This window comes from Doryrhamphus excisus, chromosome 1 (genome assembly GCF_030265055.1).
Source record: "Doryrhamphus excisus isolate RoL2022-K1 chromosome 1, RoL_Dexc_1.0, whole genome shotgun sequence".
Classification (NCBI taxonomy): Eukaryota; Metazoa; Chordata; class Actinopteri; order Syngnathiformes; family Syngnathidae; genus Doryrhamphus; species Doryrhamphus excisus.
Window position 1 is genome coordinate 3,455,790 of NC_080466.1, and position 14,901 is coordinate 3,470,690.

Here is a 14,901-nt window from a genome sequence, read left to right on the forward strand (position 1 = left end):
GACCTATTATGCTCATTTTTACACCCTTTGCATTGAATTGTGGTCTCCTATAGAGCAGCTACACACAATAACAAGCACAGAAAGCTTTCTAGATCTTCAAGAATCTGCACCCATTCCAGCTGTATGTCCTTGGATTTAATTTATTCCACACAATGCCCGCCTCGGGCACACCCACTCCGCTCTGATTGGTCACACTCAGCTTGTACACCAGCCACACCCATATAAGGAAATCCCTCTCACTGTGATGTCACAGTTAACTGGCGTTAGAAAAAACTCTCTAAAACCGAGCGTTCAGAGCTATCCCAAAATTTCTTTCAGGGCTCACTTCCAATTGTGAAAAATTAATCATCTGAAACTTTGGCATCGTTTAACATGATAATACATAATTCTAACTACATTTAGTCGAAAAGTGGGAAAAGGGTAACAGAATGGATAGTGGGTCATTTAAGAGTCGGGACACTATAGACAGATTCCAGCCAGGGAATCCTTTAATCATCTATTATGTTTGGGTTTATTTCCTCACATGCGCACGGAACGATGAACAACTCTGTATCTGTTTCTTTCCTCCCCCCCTTTCAAGCACTGTGCACCCATCATTGATGAGGCATTCAAGTGCATTGTGTGTTTCTGAAAATTGGACGAATCTATGTTTTTTTTGCAAAAAAAAAAGTTGTGAGAGCTTCGATAAAGAAAGTTATAAAGTATTCAGGTTTCAAAGCACGATTTTTACAATGTCTCTTGGCACAATCTATTCTAAAATGTGATCTGATTGCTTGGAAATTCATTCATGAAATAGAAAAGAAAAAGAACTAACTAATGGTAGCTCTAGATGCTTTGACAAACCCAGATGTGACTTCTTTATTGCTTGATTTATTTGCTAATTCATATTCACACTGAAATGTCGCAAGGTCTAACCATGAGTTCTAATAATCTCGCTGCAGGCCGACTCTCAGTGCTCAATTCTGCTTTCATCTTATATAAAAAAAATTGTGTATTTCTATTGATATTACATTAAATATGTTGATGGTAATGGGAATAGTTAGTTTATTTTCTTGGTTAGCAATTAACAATAACAATAAGGAATATAGCCCTGTGATTGGCTGGTGACCAGTCCAGGGTGTACCCTGCCTCTCGCCCGAAGACAGCTAGGATAGGCTCCAGCACCCCTGCGACCCTCGTGAGGAAAAAGCGGTAGAAAATGAATGAATGAATGAATATTATACTCACACATTATGCCACTATGTCACCTAAATTCATTTCTGATTTATTTTGGTTCTACTAAAGGAAGAGGTTCTCGTATCAAGGTGGCTTTCCTCCACAGACACCCTCACACACAACATACCCACAATTCATGGGTCCACACTCAGGAAATGGTGTGTTTCCTGCAGCATGTAGTACAGGATGTGAGGTTAGTGACTCGTCATGTTTCAGTGTAACATGAATGAGAGTTTATTTTTGAAGTACTAGTATAGTAGTCACCATTCACATGTGATGCTCCGTTCCCACACATTTGAATGAATGAATGAAGCGATGTGAGTTAATAAGGCCACTTATGCAGTACAGCATGTATAAAAAGACAAACATGATGAACCAAAGAGAGATTCATACTAAGAGAAGTTTACTATCTGCTATTCTTGATGGATTCACACGTTGTAACATCAGTCTGTTTAGTGTTTCGCAGACCAGGACCAGGTGCGCCATGGCAACGCCGTGCCAGCAGGGTGTGGTCATCACACTTTGCAAATTTTGTAAGCGGCGCGGCGCAGTCCGGCGCGGCGCAGTCCGGCGCGGCGCAGTCCGGCGCGGCGCAGTCCGGCGCGGCGCAGTCCGGCGCGGCGCAGTCCGGCGCGGCGCAGTCCGGCGCGGCACAGTCTGGCGCAGCGCAGTTTGGCACAGCGCAGTCTGGCGCAGCGCAGTTTGGCACAGTACAGTCCGGCGCAGTCTGGCGCAGCGCAGTCTGGCGCAGCGCAGTCTGGCGCAGCGCAGTCTGGCGCAGCGCAGTCTGGCGCAGCGCAGTCTGGCGCAGCACAGTTTGGCACAGCGCAGTTTGGCACAGCGCAGTTTGGCACAGTGCAGTCCAGCGCAGCGCAGTCCAGCGCAGTGCAGTCTGGCGCAGCGCCGCGCACCCACTCCCCCATCCCTCCCACCGGCGCAAATGGCAAAGAGGGAGGAGAAAAGGCGTGAGAGGGTTTAACCAATCAAATGAACACCTCTCATTGCCTTTAAATGCACATCAGAGGCACACCACAATGCGCGTCATTCGCCACATACGCCACATCCTGGGACGCGTCATGTGTTCCTGATACTTACATTAAACATAGCATCAGTGATTTAGGACACAGTAATCTAGTCATCCCTGGAAACTTGTATTGGCTTTCCATAGGTAAGTACATTTAAATTCCATAGAAACAATCACTTTCTGTATAAACCTACTACATATAAAGTCACATGCTGTTATTCATCAAGCCCATCCCTTTATGGTCACCATTCTCCAATGAACTTTTCAAAGCATTACCAATGTCATCCTCACCCCCACTTGTTACGAGGAATTGACTCCTATTTAAGTCACATTTTCCTGTTTGCTATTTTAGTACATATTACTCGAGATAAGCAAATATGTGTAACCTAGTCTAAATCTAACCTAACCTTTTGCAGTGCAGTAAACCAAGTTACGTAAGTGACCTTTTAGCGCTCCAGTTAATCCCGCACATATGTTTTTGGACTGAATTAAAAAGCCTTGCAGAACCATGCAGAAGTTATCAGTTGAAGAGTTATGCAAAGAGTCAGTGCATTGATCTGAGGCCGTGCTTCAAGGTGCCTCCACCCAGTGTGCTGTTATTTGTCAGGTTAGCGGTAGAGACAGGCGTGACTGGGAGAGGCCGTGTCACACTTTCATCAGCGCTCATTGTAGTGTGACCACTAATATATGCAGACAGGAAGCAAAAAAAGCTTTGAGTCAGCCAACCACAGCCGACTCAATTCTGTCTGGCAGTGAAACGGTTAAACTGCACTTTTGCTTCTTTTTCGCTCTCTTCTGTTTTTTCCATCTGACTGGTGAAATGTGTAGTCGAGAAAGTTGTTAGTGACATTAAGAAGAACATTACCACATTGTGTTTCTTCTACATCTTCATCTTTCCTCTCCATTTCATTCATTCATTTTCTACCGCTTTTCCTCACAAGGGTCTATCCCAGAGGCGGGGTACACCCTGGACTGGTCGCCAGCCAATCACAGGGCACATATAGACAAACAACCATTCACACTCACATTCATACCTATGGACAATTTGGAGTCGCTAATTAACCTAGCATGTTTTTGGAATGTGGGAGGAAACCGGAGTACCCGGAGAAAACCCACGCATGCACGGGGAAAACATGCAAACTCCACACAGAGATGGCCGAGGGTGGAATTGAACCCTGGTCTCCTAGCTGTGAGGTCTGCGTGCTAACCACTCCACCGCCGTGCCGCCTATATTCATTATAATTATTCAAAGCAGACAATTACTGTACTACAGTCATGTGAAAAACATCCAATTCGCGGTGCCCCCAATGGAGTTGTGCTCAAAATGCTTTGGAGCCAGTGACAAACAACCATTCACACTCACATTCATACCTATGAACAATTTGGAGTTGCCAATTAACCTAGCATGTTTTTGGAATGTGCCCGGAGAAAACCCACGCATGCACAGGGAGATCATGCAAACTCCACACAGAGATGGCCGAGGGTGGAATTGAACCCTGGTCTCCAAGCTGTGAGGTCTGCGTGCTAACCACTCGACCGCCGTGCCTCCTATATTCATTATAATTATTCATATTATTTAGAGCAGACAATTACTGTACTACAGTCATGTGAAAAACATCCAATTCGCGGTGCCCCCAATGGAGTTGTGCTCAAAATGCTTTGGAGCCAGTGGCACATCCGCAGTCATAAACATATAGACAAACAACCATTCACACTCAAATTCACAGAGAATTCAAATCTCACAGAGAGATGGCCGAGGGTGGAATTGAACCCTGGTATCGTAGCTGTGAGGTCTGCGCGCTAACCACTCGACCGCCATGCCGCCTATATTCATTATAATTATTCATATTATTTAAAGCAGACAATTACTGTACTACAATCATGTGAAAAACATCCAATTTGCGGTGCCCCCAATGGAGTTGTGCTCAAAATGCTTTGGAGCCAGTGACAAACAACCATTCACACTCACATTCATACCTATGGACAATTTGGAGTCGCCAATTAACCTAGCATGTTTTTGGAATGTGCCCGGAGAAAACCCACGCATGCACGGGGAGAACGTGCAAACTCCACACAGTGATGGCCGAGGGTGGAATTGAACCCTGGTTTCCCAGCTGCGAGGTCTGCGCGCTAACCACTCGTCCACCGTGCCGCCTATATTCATTATAATTATTCATATTATTTAGAGCAGGCAATTACTGTACTACAGTCATGTGAAAAACATCCAATTCGCGGTGCCGCGGTAAGCTTTGGAGTGTAAAGAAGTGAGTCTGATTGCAGAACTCAGATGAAAATTTGCGGGGTGGGGGGGGTGTACTGACTAATTAGGGGATTACATAATGTGTATTATGACTTAATACTGTAGGTAATTTGATAATGTGATTATTAGTATTATAACATGCATCAACACTAAATATCCCACTTCTTGTTGGAGTACAAAAAAACCCCATAGTCCATACCCACGCTGCATGCGCTCCTTCCAAGAAGCAATGAAGGCCGGTAGTGTTGCAGAAACAAGATCAGAGTGCACCTACACAGTTTCAGCCCCACTCACACCATTTCATGTCACCGCCAAACACCATCGTCCTTCCTCTCTATTTGATTTGTGGCTCTTTCATAAACATTTCTCCTTAATGCAGGCGTCCTCATTTGCAGCCAGGGACGCCAAAGAGGGGATGCACACAGACATATTGAAGAAGACTTTTGAAAGAAGATATGGAGGCATCTGCCGGGACGTTGTGTAGGATGATTGTACTTTAAACGTCACAGCTTCTCATGTCACATCCACAGTGTGAATATAATTTACCGACTACTTTCAATGAAGCGTCTTACACATGTAAAGAAATACACTCACCAGTTACATTGGGTATGTACATTCTGCAGATTTATATATGCAGCTTTCGGGATGGATTTTATTCAGTCATGGCTGAGAGTCTAAGAAAAATTCCAGAAATGTCAAACATGAGGCTGGAACCTTCTCGCAAGGTTTACCGTTTTTATTTGCAACCTCTGTGTCTGAAATAAGTGATAAGGAAATGCTCCCGTGTGATGGAAAATGCGAGGAATTCATTAAACATGCTTATATACGGTACATGCATAGATGTGTTTTTTGTTTAAAGTTACTGTAGGTACAATAATCAGTATCTACAGTAAACCTCGGATATATCGGATTCAATTGTTCCCACTGGTTTTGTCCGATATAAGCGAAATCCGTTATATGCGTATACCGGAAAATGTCCGTTTTACGCATATATCGGATTTATATCCGGTATATGCGTAAATGGGATTTTATCCGTTATAAAAAGGCACTTCCTTGACTATGTTTCCAATGTACCTGGACGCGCAGGCAACGCTGCAAACGCTGCAAATGACGTCGTATAGCGGCCTGTCACGATTCGGCGAATCGGAGCGCCACGATGCGGCCATCCGATATATGCCAGGGAAATTTCATGGAAATGCATTGGAACGGGACTGGAGATTTTGTCCGAAATAGGCGAAATCCGTTATAAAAAATCTGATATATGCAATGAATTTTTATTGGAAATGCATTACAGAAAAATTGGTTCTTTTTTATCTGTCCGTTGTGAGCGAATTTCCGATATATCCGAGTCCGATATATCCGAGGTTTACTGTATTTTATTTTTTTTTTCCTTTTTTTTCTGTTTTTTCTTTCTTTTTTTTCTTTTCTTTTTTCTTTTTTTTTTTCTTCTTTCTCCTCTTTCTTTTTCTTTTTTCTCTTCTTTTCTTTTCAAAGCCTGGAGCTGTGTTTCACTACAAGGGGCCACATAGTGAAAAGTTACAGCATGCAAGGGGCCACTTTGTATGTAGATATACTAAGAAATTACAGTATATTTCTATTTAAAAAAAATGCATGTCAGCTTTGTGGAATATGCAAATGAATATTTATTAGTATAAGCTTAGGTCGTTGCTCTTTATTCCACATTTTTGCAGTTTTTTTGTTTTAATTGTCTAAATATTTAAACCTTAACTTTAATTGTATCTGAATCATAACATTATGACTTCCTTACAATAATATTTTGACTTCATTACTGTACTACTACAGTATATATTACAGGACTCAGTTCAAAAGATCATTGCCCTTAAATATCTTTTGCTCTTTTGTGAACCTCTGAAACTTTATTTAGCACCACATCTAACCAGTAATTCATTGGGGAAATGAAAATACGGTGTACCAAAATCTTCCCCACCCTGAACTCAACATTCACTTCTTCTTTCATTAAAAAAAAAGCGAGAAAAGAGGAACCCCGGGCCAGCGCTGCTTTTGTACAAAAATACTTGTGTTCAGTTCAGTTCAGTTCATTTCAATCTGTGATAGTTTAGATGTGATAGTTAAGTTTAAAAAAATAAACAAATACATACGTACTTATTTAGAATAAAAACAAAGAGGGGATACAGTTACTCTATTTCTGTATACAAAGTACACCTCCTGTAAAGGTCTACAGGTGAACACAAAATCACAATATCTTAAAAAATATAATGTGTGTGTGTGTATATATATGTGTGTGTATATATGTATTTTTTTATGTATATACATAAATACTGTATTTATTCAGCACATCATCATATCTTTCATCGCTTCATTTTACCAAAATTCTACCTTTTTCAAACTACAGACTGGATTAGGGCTGTCAATCGATTAAAATTACGCATTTTGTCCATAGTTAACTCATAACTAATCGCAATTCACCGCAGATAGAAATAGTTTTTTAACTACAATCGGTCGGGACCTAAATCTCTTTGAGGTAAATTATTTGATATGCGTCTCGATACCCTGGTCAACATATGATTCAAAAATGATTCAATACAATTAGCAGTGTACAAACGATATGATTTGATATTAATTTGGGCTGTCAAAGTTAATCAAAAAAACATGTTTGTGTTTGTGCGAGAGGTCTCACTCGCTCATATTTTGTATTTGCTGAATTTTTGTGGGTGGGTTTTTAAGAGCTAATATGCTAATCATAAAGAAAAATAGGAATATAAAATATGCTTGCTGACTGTATTGTTTTAAATAAAATGTTTTATTGTTTTGCCACTGCCTTTTTTCAAACTGACTGCCCTTTTGGCCCAGTGGAATCACACACATCACAAAAAAATTCTGTTGTTTTTTGCATGCAAGGCCTATAGTTCTGAAACTGAAACTGAAACTGAAACTGTTTATGCCCGTTACATACAATTTGATGTAATCGTTGTAGTTGCACATCAAATCGATTTCCACAAAGATTTCCCCTACTTATTATAGATGAAAACGTATTTCTATCTGCGATTAAATGTGATTAATTCCGAGTTAACTATGAACAAAAAAAAATATTTTTACATCAATTGACACCCCTAAAATGAATTTTATGTTATAAAATGAAGAAGCCAAGGCCCAGGTACCCAACCACCGGGCAAAAAAATAATAATACAAAATATATAAATAAGTTTTTATGTTAAGGGATATACATTTGTGGCAACATGGGCCATTATTTTATTTTAAAAATAATATACAGTTATAAATCCCACAGTTTTTACATGTTTAAGGTGAGCGGTGTCTTGTCCAAGTTTCTTCAACAATCCTTGAACGCACCATCAATGGCCAATATTGCAATGTTTCTGTACTGTTGAGTTTATTTTGCATGTACGTGTCTCAACTTTACTGTAATGGTGCCACAAATGCAACAGGCTGCATGACGTCACTGTACTCGTGGCTTATGGCCCAACTGCGTATGATAATGATGACCGAGCGCATAAACTCCATCTTGTTAAAGACATTGAATGTAAACACGGTGCTACACATGATGCCTAAAAGATTAAGCTAACTATGACATTTACTGTATGTATTGTATTTCATATATCGTTAGTTTACCGCCGTCTCAATGCATTTTAGTTTGCAGTCAGTCAGCTTATCAACAACTCTTTCAAAAAATTCCCCTTCACACACCAAAGGGGAGCTCACATTATTCACTACGGCTCATTTTAGTGAATAAATTATTCAAAAATCAGAAATGAACTGTCATAGGAGCATGAGTAAGAGTTTAGTCACTTACTGTATATCATCATTCATTCAACGCCATGACGTATCCTGGAAGTGTGTGTCTGCAGAAAGGGGAGTGTTTGGCTTCTTACTCAGCGCTGTCACTTTACTATAATGTTTACCTGTCTGTGACCTGTCTGGGCCTCTGCTGTTTGTTTGGACTGGAGCTCATACAGTATCATACAGTATACTGTACGTAACCCTGGACTGGTCGCCAGCCAATCACAAGGCACATATAGACAAACAACCATTCACACTCACATTCATACCTATGGACAATTTGGAGTCGCTAATTAACCTAGCATGTTTTTGGAATGTGGGAGGAAACCGGAGTACCCGGAGAAAACCCACGCATGCACGGGGAGAACATGCAAACTCCACACAGAGATGGCCGAGGGTGGAATTGAACCCTGGTCTCCTAGACTTAGACATAAATAATAAATAATAAATAATAAATAATAAATAATAAATAATAAATAATAAATAATAAATAATAAATAATAAATAATAAATAATAAATAATAAATAATAAATAATAAATAATAAATAATAAATAATTACTACCACTAGATTTTAAGGAAATGTATTGAACTGGCTTTTATTGTGAAAAGCTGCCCTTAATAGTAATGATTTGTCCTGTGTTAAATTAGCTTCAATTGATAAAGTTTTAGGACAGCATGGTGCACGAGTGGTTAGTGCATTGGCCACACAGCTAGGACACCCGAGTTCGATTCCTCCCTCAGCTATCTCTGTGTGGAGTTTGCATGTACTCCGGTTTCCTCCCACATTCCAAAAACATGCTAGGTTAATTGGCGACTCCAAATTGTCCATAGGTATGAATGTGAGTGTGAATGGTTGTTTGTCTATATGTGCCCTGTGATTGGCTGGCCACCAGTCCAGGGTGTACCCCGCCTTACGCCCGAAGACAGCTGGGATAGGCTCCAGCACCCCTGCGTCCCTCGTGAGGAAAAAGCAGTAGAAAATGAATGAATGAATGAATATTTAAAGCACACGGCAGTCGAGTGGTTAGCGCGCAGACCTCACAGCTAGGAGACCAGGGTTCAATCCCACCCTCGGCCATCTCTGTGTGGAGTTTGCATGTTCTCCCCGTGCATGCGTGGGTTTTCTCCGGGTACTCCGGTTTCCTCCCACATTCCAAAAACATGCTAGGTTAATTAGCGACTCCAAATTGTCCATAGGTATGAATGTGAGTGTGAATGGTTGTTTGTCTATACATATGTGCCCTGTGATTCCAGGGTGTACCCTGCCTCTTGCCCGAAGACAGCTGGGATAGGCTCCAGCACCCTGCGACCCTCGTGAGGAAAAAGCGTTAGAAAATGAATGAATGAATGAATATTTAAGCAGGTCTGTTAAGTAATGCAACTTCTGTGCAGCCAAATTTCCCAACATGCTTTTGTTGCTGGCATGGCTCTTGCAACATCATTCATGAGAACAGACTGTGACGCTCCGTGACCACGTTGACAGAATGATGTCACACACAGCCTCTCGTCCTAATCAACCATGTCCCCCCACTTATACTCGGGCCCGCGTTTTCACCTTTTAAAAGCCACCTCACTTAATAGTCAGTAAGCAGCCGTGCGGCATCAAACACCCAACCCTCGCTGCCCTTTTTCAGATTGGCACAGTGACGAGGAGTTTAAGCAGCCGTGTGGATGGAGGACAAGCGGGAAAGACAGATCCATATGTGATGTGTCAGCCTGAGGGGCGCGTTTGGATCCCGACTGCCTTTTTCTGCCACACTCATTTGGCCCCAGCAATCGTCCTGTCTTGTGCTAAAGGTCTCCCATGGCTACAAGGCTCCTTGGCGCTATCTGGGAGCTACAGACCACCAATATGTTGATTAAACATGGCTTCATTAAAGCGATTACATGCACAACGAGCCTTGATTTCCCACAGGCAGCCAAACAACAAAGATGGGGGGGGAAATTGAGGTTTTTTTAGGAAGGGGGGCAGGGGGATAGACAACTGACAATGTCAGCTCGTTCGTTTTTAAATTAGGCAACCCGGGCCGACTTCAAGGAGTGACTAAGAGTCTGACTTCATACGCTGACTGCGTGCTGGACTGACTTGTTCTCACCTCGCGGGGACAGCGAGCTTGTTGCCGTGACGATCAGGCATACCTGACTCACCACACCTACAGGCCGCTTCCAGGTCAACGAGCTTCCAGAACGGGAGACCTTGCCCAAGACTCGGAGAGACGTTACTTCTGGTTCATTTCATTAAGCCCGTCATTAGTCCCTGCATCAGCGGTGGAGGATTTTTTTTAAAGTCTTGACTTAAAGTCACCGGGATGGACAAAAGATTGTCCTTTATTTGTCAAAGACAAAACATCAATGACATTGATTACGGTGGAATATAATACAATATGTGTTAATTCCAACTGTATTGGAAGCTTTGGCTCGTTGTATTCAATAGTTAAAAAGATAGCCTTGTTGTTTTTTCAGTTTGTGTGCATATTTAATATTTATAGGTGCGGCATTAGCATACCTAAATAGGAATATTCTTAATCATACAAGTGTGTAAATAAAACGGTTGTTGACAAAATGTTTGCATGTTTATACCGTACGTGTAAATAATGGTTATGTGTTGTCTATTTTTTTGTGATGTGATGTGATGTTCGAAAAAAAAAACAGTTTCAAAAGAGCTGGATTTTGTTTTGTTACTTTAGATTTTGTTTGCTTCAATAATCCAAATTCCAATTTTTTTTAACGATATATCATCATTAAGTTATAGATGCAACAATACTAATAAATAATATATACAGTATTACTTACTGTACAGTAATTATATGTTATTTATTATTATTATTATTATTATTGTTATTATTATTATTATTATTATTATTATTGTTATTGTTATTGTTATTGTTGTTGTTGTTGTTGTTGTTGTTGTTGTTGTTGTTTTTTTATTATTATTATTATTATTATTATTATTATTATATAATTTACATATTTTATTGAATATTATATTCAATTAAAAATTAAAAAAATATTCAAATATAAAAAAATCAAAATATTATATTCAAAATAAATTCATTTATTTTATACCGCTTTTCCTCATGAGGGTCGCAGGGGTGCTGGAGCCTATCCCAGCTGTCTTTGGGCGAGAGACTGTCTTTGGCCAGCCAATCACAGGGCACATATAGACAAACAACCATTCACACTCACATTCATACCTATGGACAAGTGTGAGAGGAAACCGGAGTACCCGGAGAACATGCAAACTCCACACAGAGATGGCCATGGGTGGAATTGAACCCTGGTCTCCTAGCTGTGAGGTCTGCGCGCTAACCACTCGTCCGCCGTGCCGCCCTAAAATTTTATTATGTTTTATATATATTTTATATATATGATATATGTATAATATACATATATGTATACATATATAATATAATATAATATAATATAATATAATATAATATAATATAATATAATATAATATAATATAATATAATATAATATAATATAATATAATATAATATAATATAATATAATATAATATAATATAATATAATATAATATAATATAATATAATATAATATAAATAGTGTAACATTCTCCTATACAAACGCAATCAGACCATATCATCTTGGAGCATATTGTGTTCCTGCATCCGGTTGCTTCACCTGCTTTAAGTCGCTTCATGGCATCTTTTCGTTGTCACTGTTTGCAACATTCCGTTCCTTTGTAATTTCCCCAATTTTCTCCTCTATTCCAAGGCCTCGTCAACGTGAATCACGTGGTGTCAACGTGAATCACACCAGCACTCAACCGCAATGACAGAATCGGCTACATGAGGTGTCCGAGTTGTGCTTCAGTGCATCACAGTACACATAAAATCACGTCTATTAAGGGTGAGAAATAATTCAGGGCCTCCCGGGAACAATTTGGAATAATCTATAACATCATTTTTAAAAGACAAATATTTGATCGGAGGTAGAGTTTCATAAGAAAGCACATGTAAAAATTTTGTCAAGCTCAGTTCATTGTGAAACTGGAAGTGACCGCCGAGGGAGGCTTCAGCGCTTCCCTGAAAACACTTCTGTTTCTCTACTTCAGCACATGTTTCTGGTCTCTGATAAGACGCCTGAATGCAACATCACACACTCCCTCAGTGGACAAGATGCCCAATGTTGCATCAGCGAGAATAACAGATAGCAGCAAGGAGGTCTGATGTGCTTCAAGTCAAATCTCATACTTGATCATAACGTCAATAATCACTAATATAGCCAAGTATATTTTGCCTAATAACAAAAGATTTATCATTTAAATAATAATAAAACTCATTTACAAAGGTTGTTGTGCAGGGGTTTGAATTTTCAATTCATTTGATTGCAAAGGCAACTAAATTAGTGTAAAGAAATGATGTCACCATGTTATTAATTTACTAACATAACAAATATACTGTATATTATCGTTCCCCATAAATATCGGACATCCCTAGTAAAAATCCATTATACTGCTAAAATATGACGGACATGTTGATGTTAATAAAAACCCAATCAGCAGGATGAAAAAAAACATTTTCCTTTCACTGTTACCACCACTTAACCAACATACAAAATAATAGTAAATCACAATTGTAATTCATAAAATAAATAACTAATAGTAAATATTTTACGTTATAATTAGGAATGTTGGTACTGATAATTATCGGCCCGATATCAACATAAAAATGCAATCAGTTGATATCAGTATCAGATTTTTTCCAGTACATGAAAAACTATATTATAAAAATGCTGTGTACAACACATATTGTATGTGTTCATTCCACATACTACATATCGGAAATTGAGGGTTGGACAATATCGGCAAATCGATTTTCGTCAAAAAATCCCTAATTATAATCCAAATCATCATCACTGACTTGTCATGAATTCAACTAATGAATTATCTTAAAGATATATTGTGTGGAATGTCTTGTCCAATATTCTGTTTATTTACAACAACCAGTGTTAGAAATCCACAATATTTTTAAATTAAAGTTTTCAATGCTGATTTTCGTTATTCTGCACCCTAAAATCACGGCCAAACCAGTCCAGGGCATAATACGCAAGGGGATGCCGTTTCGGTTCTCCTGTTATATATTCTCCTTGGTTCTGGGCATGCCCAGTCGGGAGAAGTCCCCAGGGCAGACTAATAATACACTAGAGGGATTATGTCTCACCGCTAGCCTGGAACGCCTCTGCGTCCTCCTGGTGGAACTGGAAGAGGTGTCCGGGCACTGGGAAGTTCCCGACTGAGACGACTGCCCCCTGCGACCAGGATAAGCGGAGACAATTTGAATGGAATGGGTCAAAGAGCCTCGTAATGACGTGCTTATCTTGCAGTCACAAACCACAGCTTAAAATAATTTCATTAGACCACTGGATTTTAAGGAAACGTATTGAACTGGCTTTTATTGTGAAAAGCTGCCCTTAATAGTAATGATTTGTACTGTGTTAAATTAGCTTCATTTGATTAAGTTTTAGGACAGCATGGTGTCCGAGTGGTTAGTGCGCTGGCCACACAGCTAGGACACCCGAGTTCGATTCTGTGTGGAGTTTGCATGTACTCCGGTTTCCTCCCACATTCCAAAAACATGCTAGGATAATTAGCGACTCCAAATTGTCCATCGGTATGAATGTGAGTGTGAATGGTTGTTTGTCTATATGTGCTCTGTGATTGGCTGGATGGAGACCAGTCCAGGGTGTACCCCGCCTCTCGCCCGAAGACAGCTGGGATAGGCTCCAGCACCCCCGCGAGCCCCATGAGGAAAAGCGGTTGAAAATAAATGAATGAATGAATGAATGATAAAGTTTTAGGACAGCATGGTGTCCGAGTGGTTAGTGCGCTGGACACACAGCTAGGACACCCGAGTTTGATTCCTCCCTTAGCTATATCTGTGTGGAGTTTGCATGTACTCCGGTTTCCTCCCACATTCCAAAAACATGCTAGGTTAATTGGCGACTCCAAATTGTCCATAGGTATGAATGTGAGTGTGAATGGTTGTTTGTCTATATGTGCTCTGTGATTGGCTGGATGGAGACCAGTCCAGGGTGTACCCCGCCTCTCGCCCCGAAGACAGCTGGGATAGGCTCCAGCATGCCCGTGACCCTCGTGAGGATAAGCGGTAAAAAAAATGAATGAATGATAAAGTTTTCATGAGGTCCAATTCCCTGCCATAAAATACCTGGCATAACAAATGAGGTCATGTTTTACACCTACACATCACTTGGGCAGACAAGCCAAAATGGAGGAACATGCACGGGCACATTTGTGGGCGCACGGCCCACTGGGAAATGATTCAGAGGCCATTATAAAGCAGGTGTTCATCTCAGGAGACGTGCCTTCTTTGACATGTCGTTTGTTTACATCCCTTTCAGCCCTTTAATAAGACACAGTGTGTTATGCTACGAGTCCGTCGAAACAAATGTAGGCTTTGAAGGCAACACATTGTACTTTAGGGGCAAAAGTTCACAAGCTGATGTAAATGTTATGTTATTAGAGTTGAATCATTTTGAGTGTTGTATTCCACTCCAGTCATGTAGGTGGCAATAATACGCAATACAAAGCCATTGAACTGATTAACTAACTGAAGGAGAAGAAGACATGTTGGCTGCGTA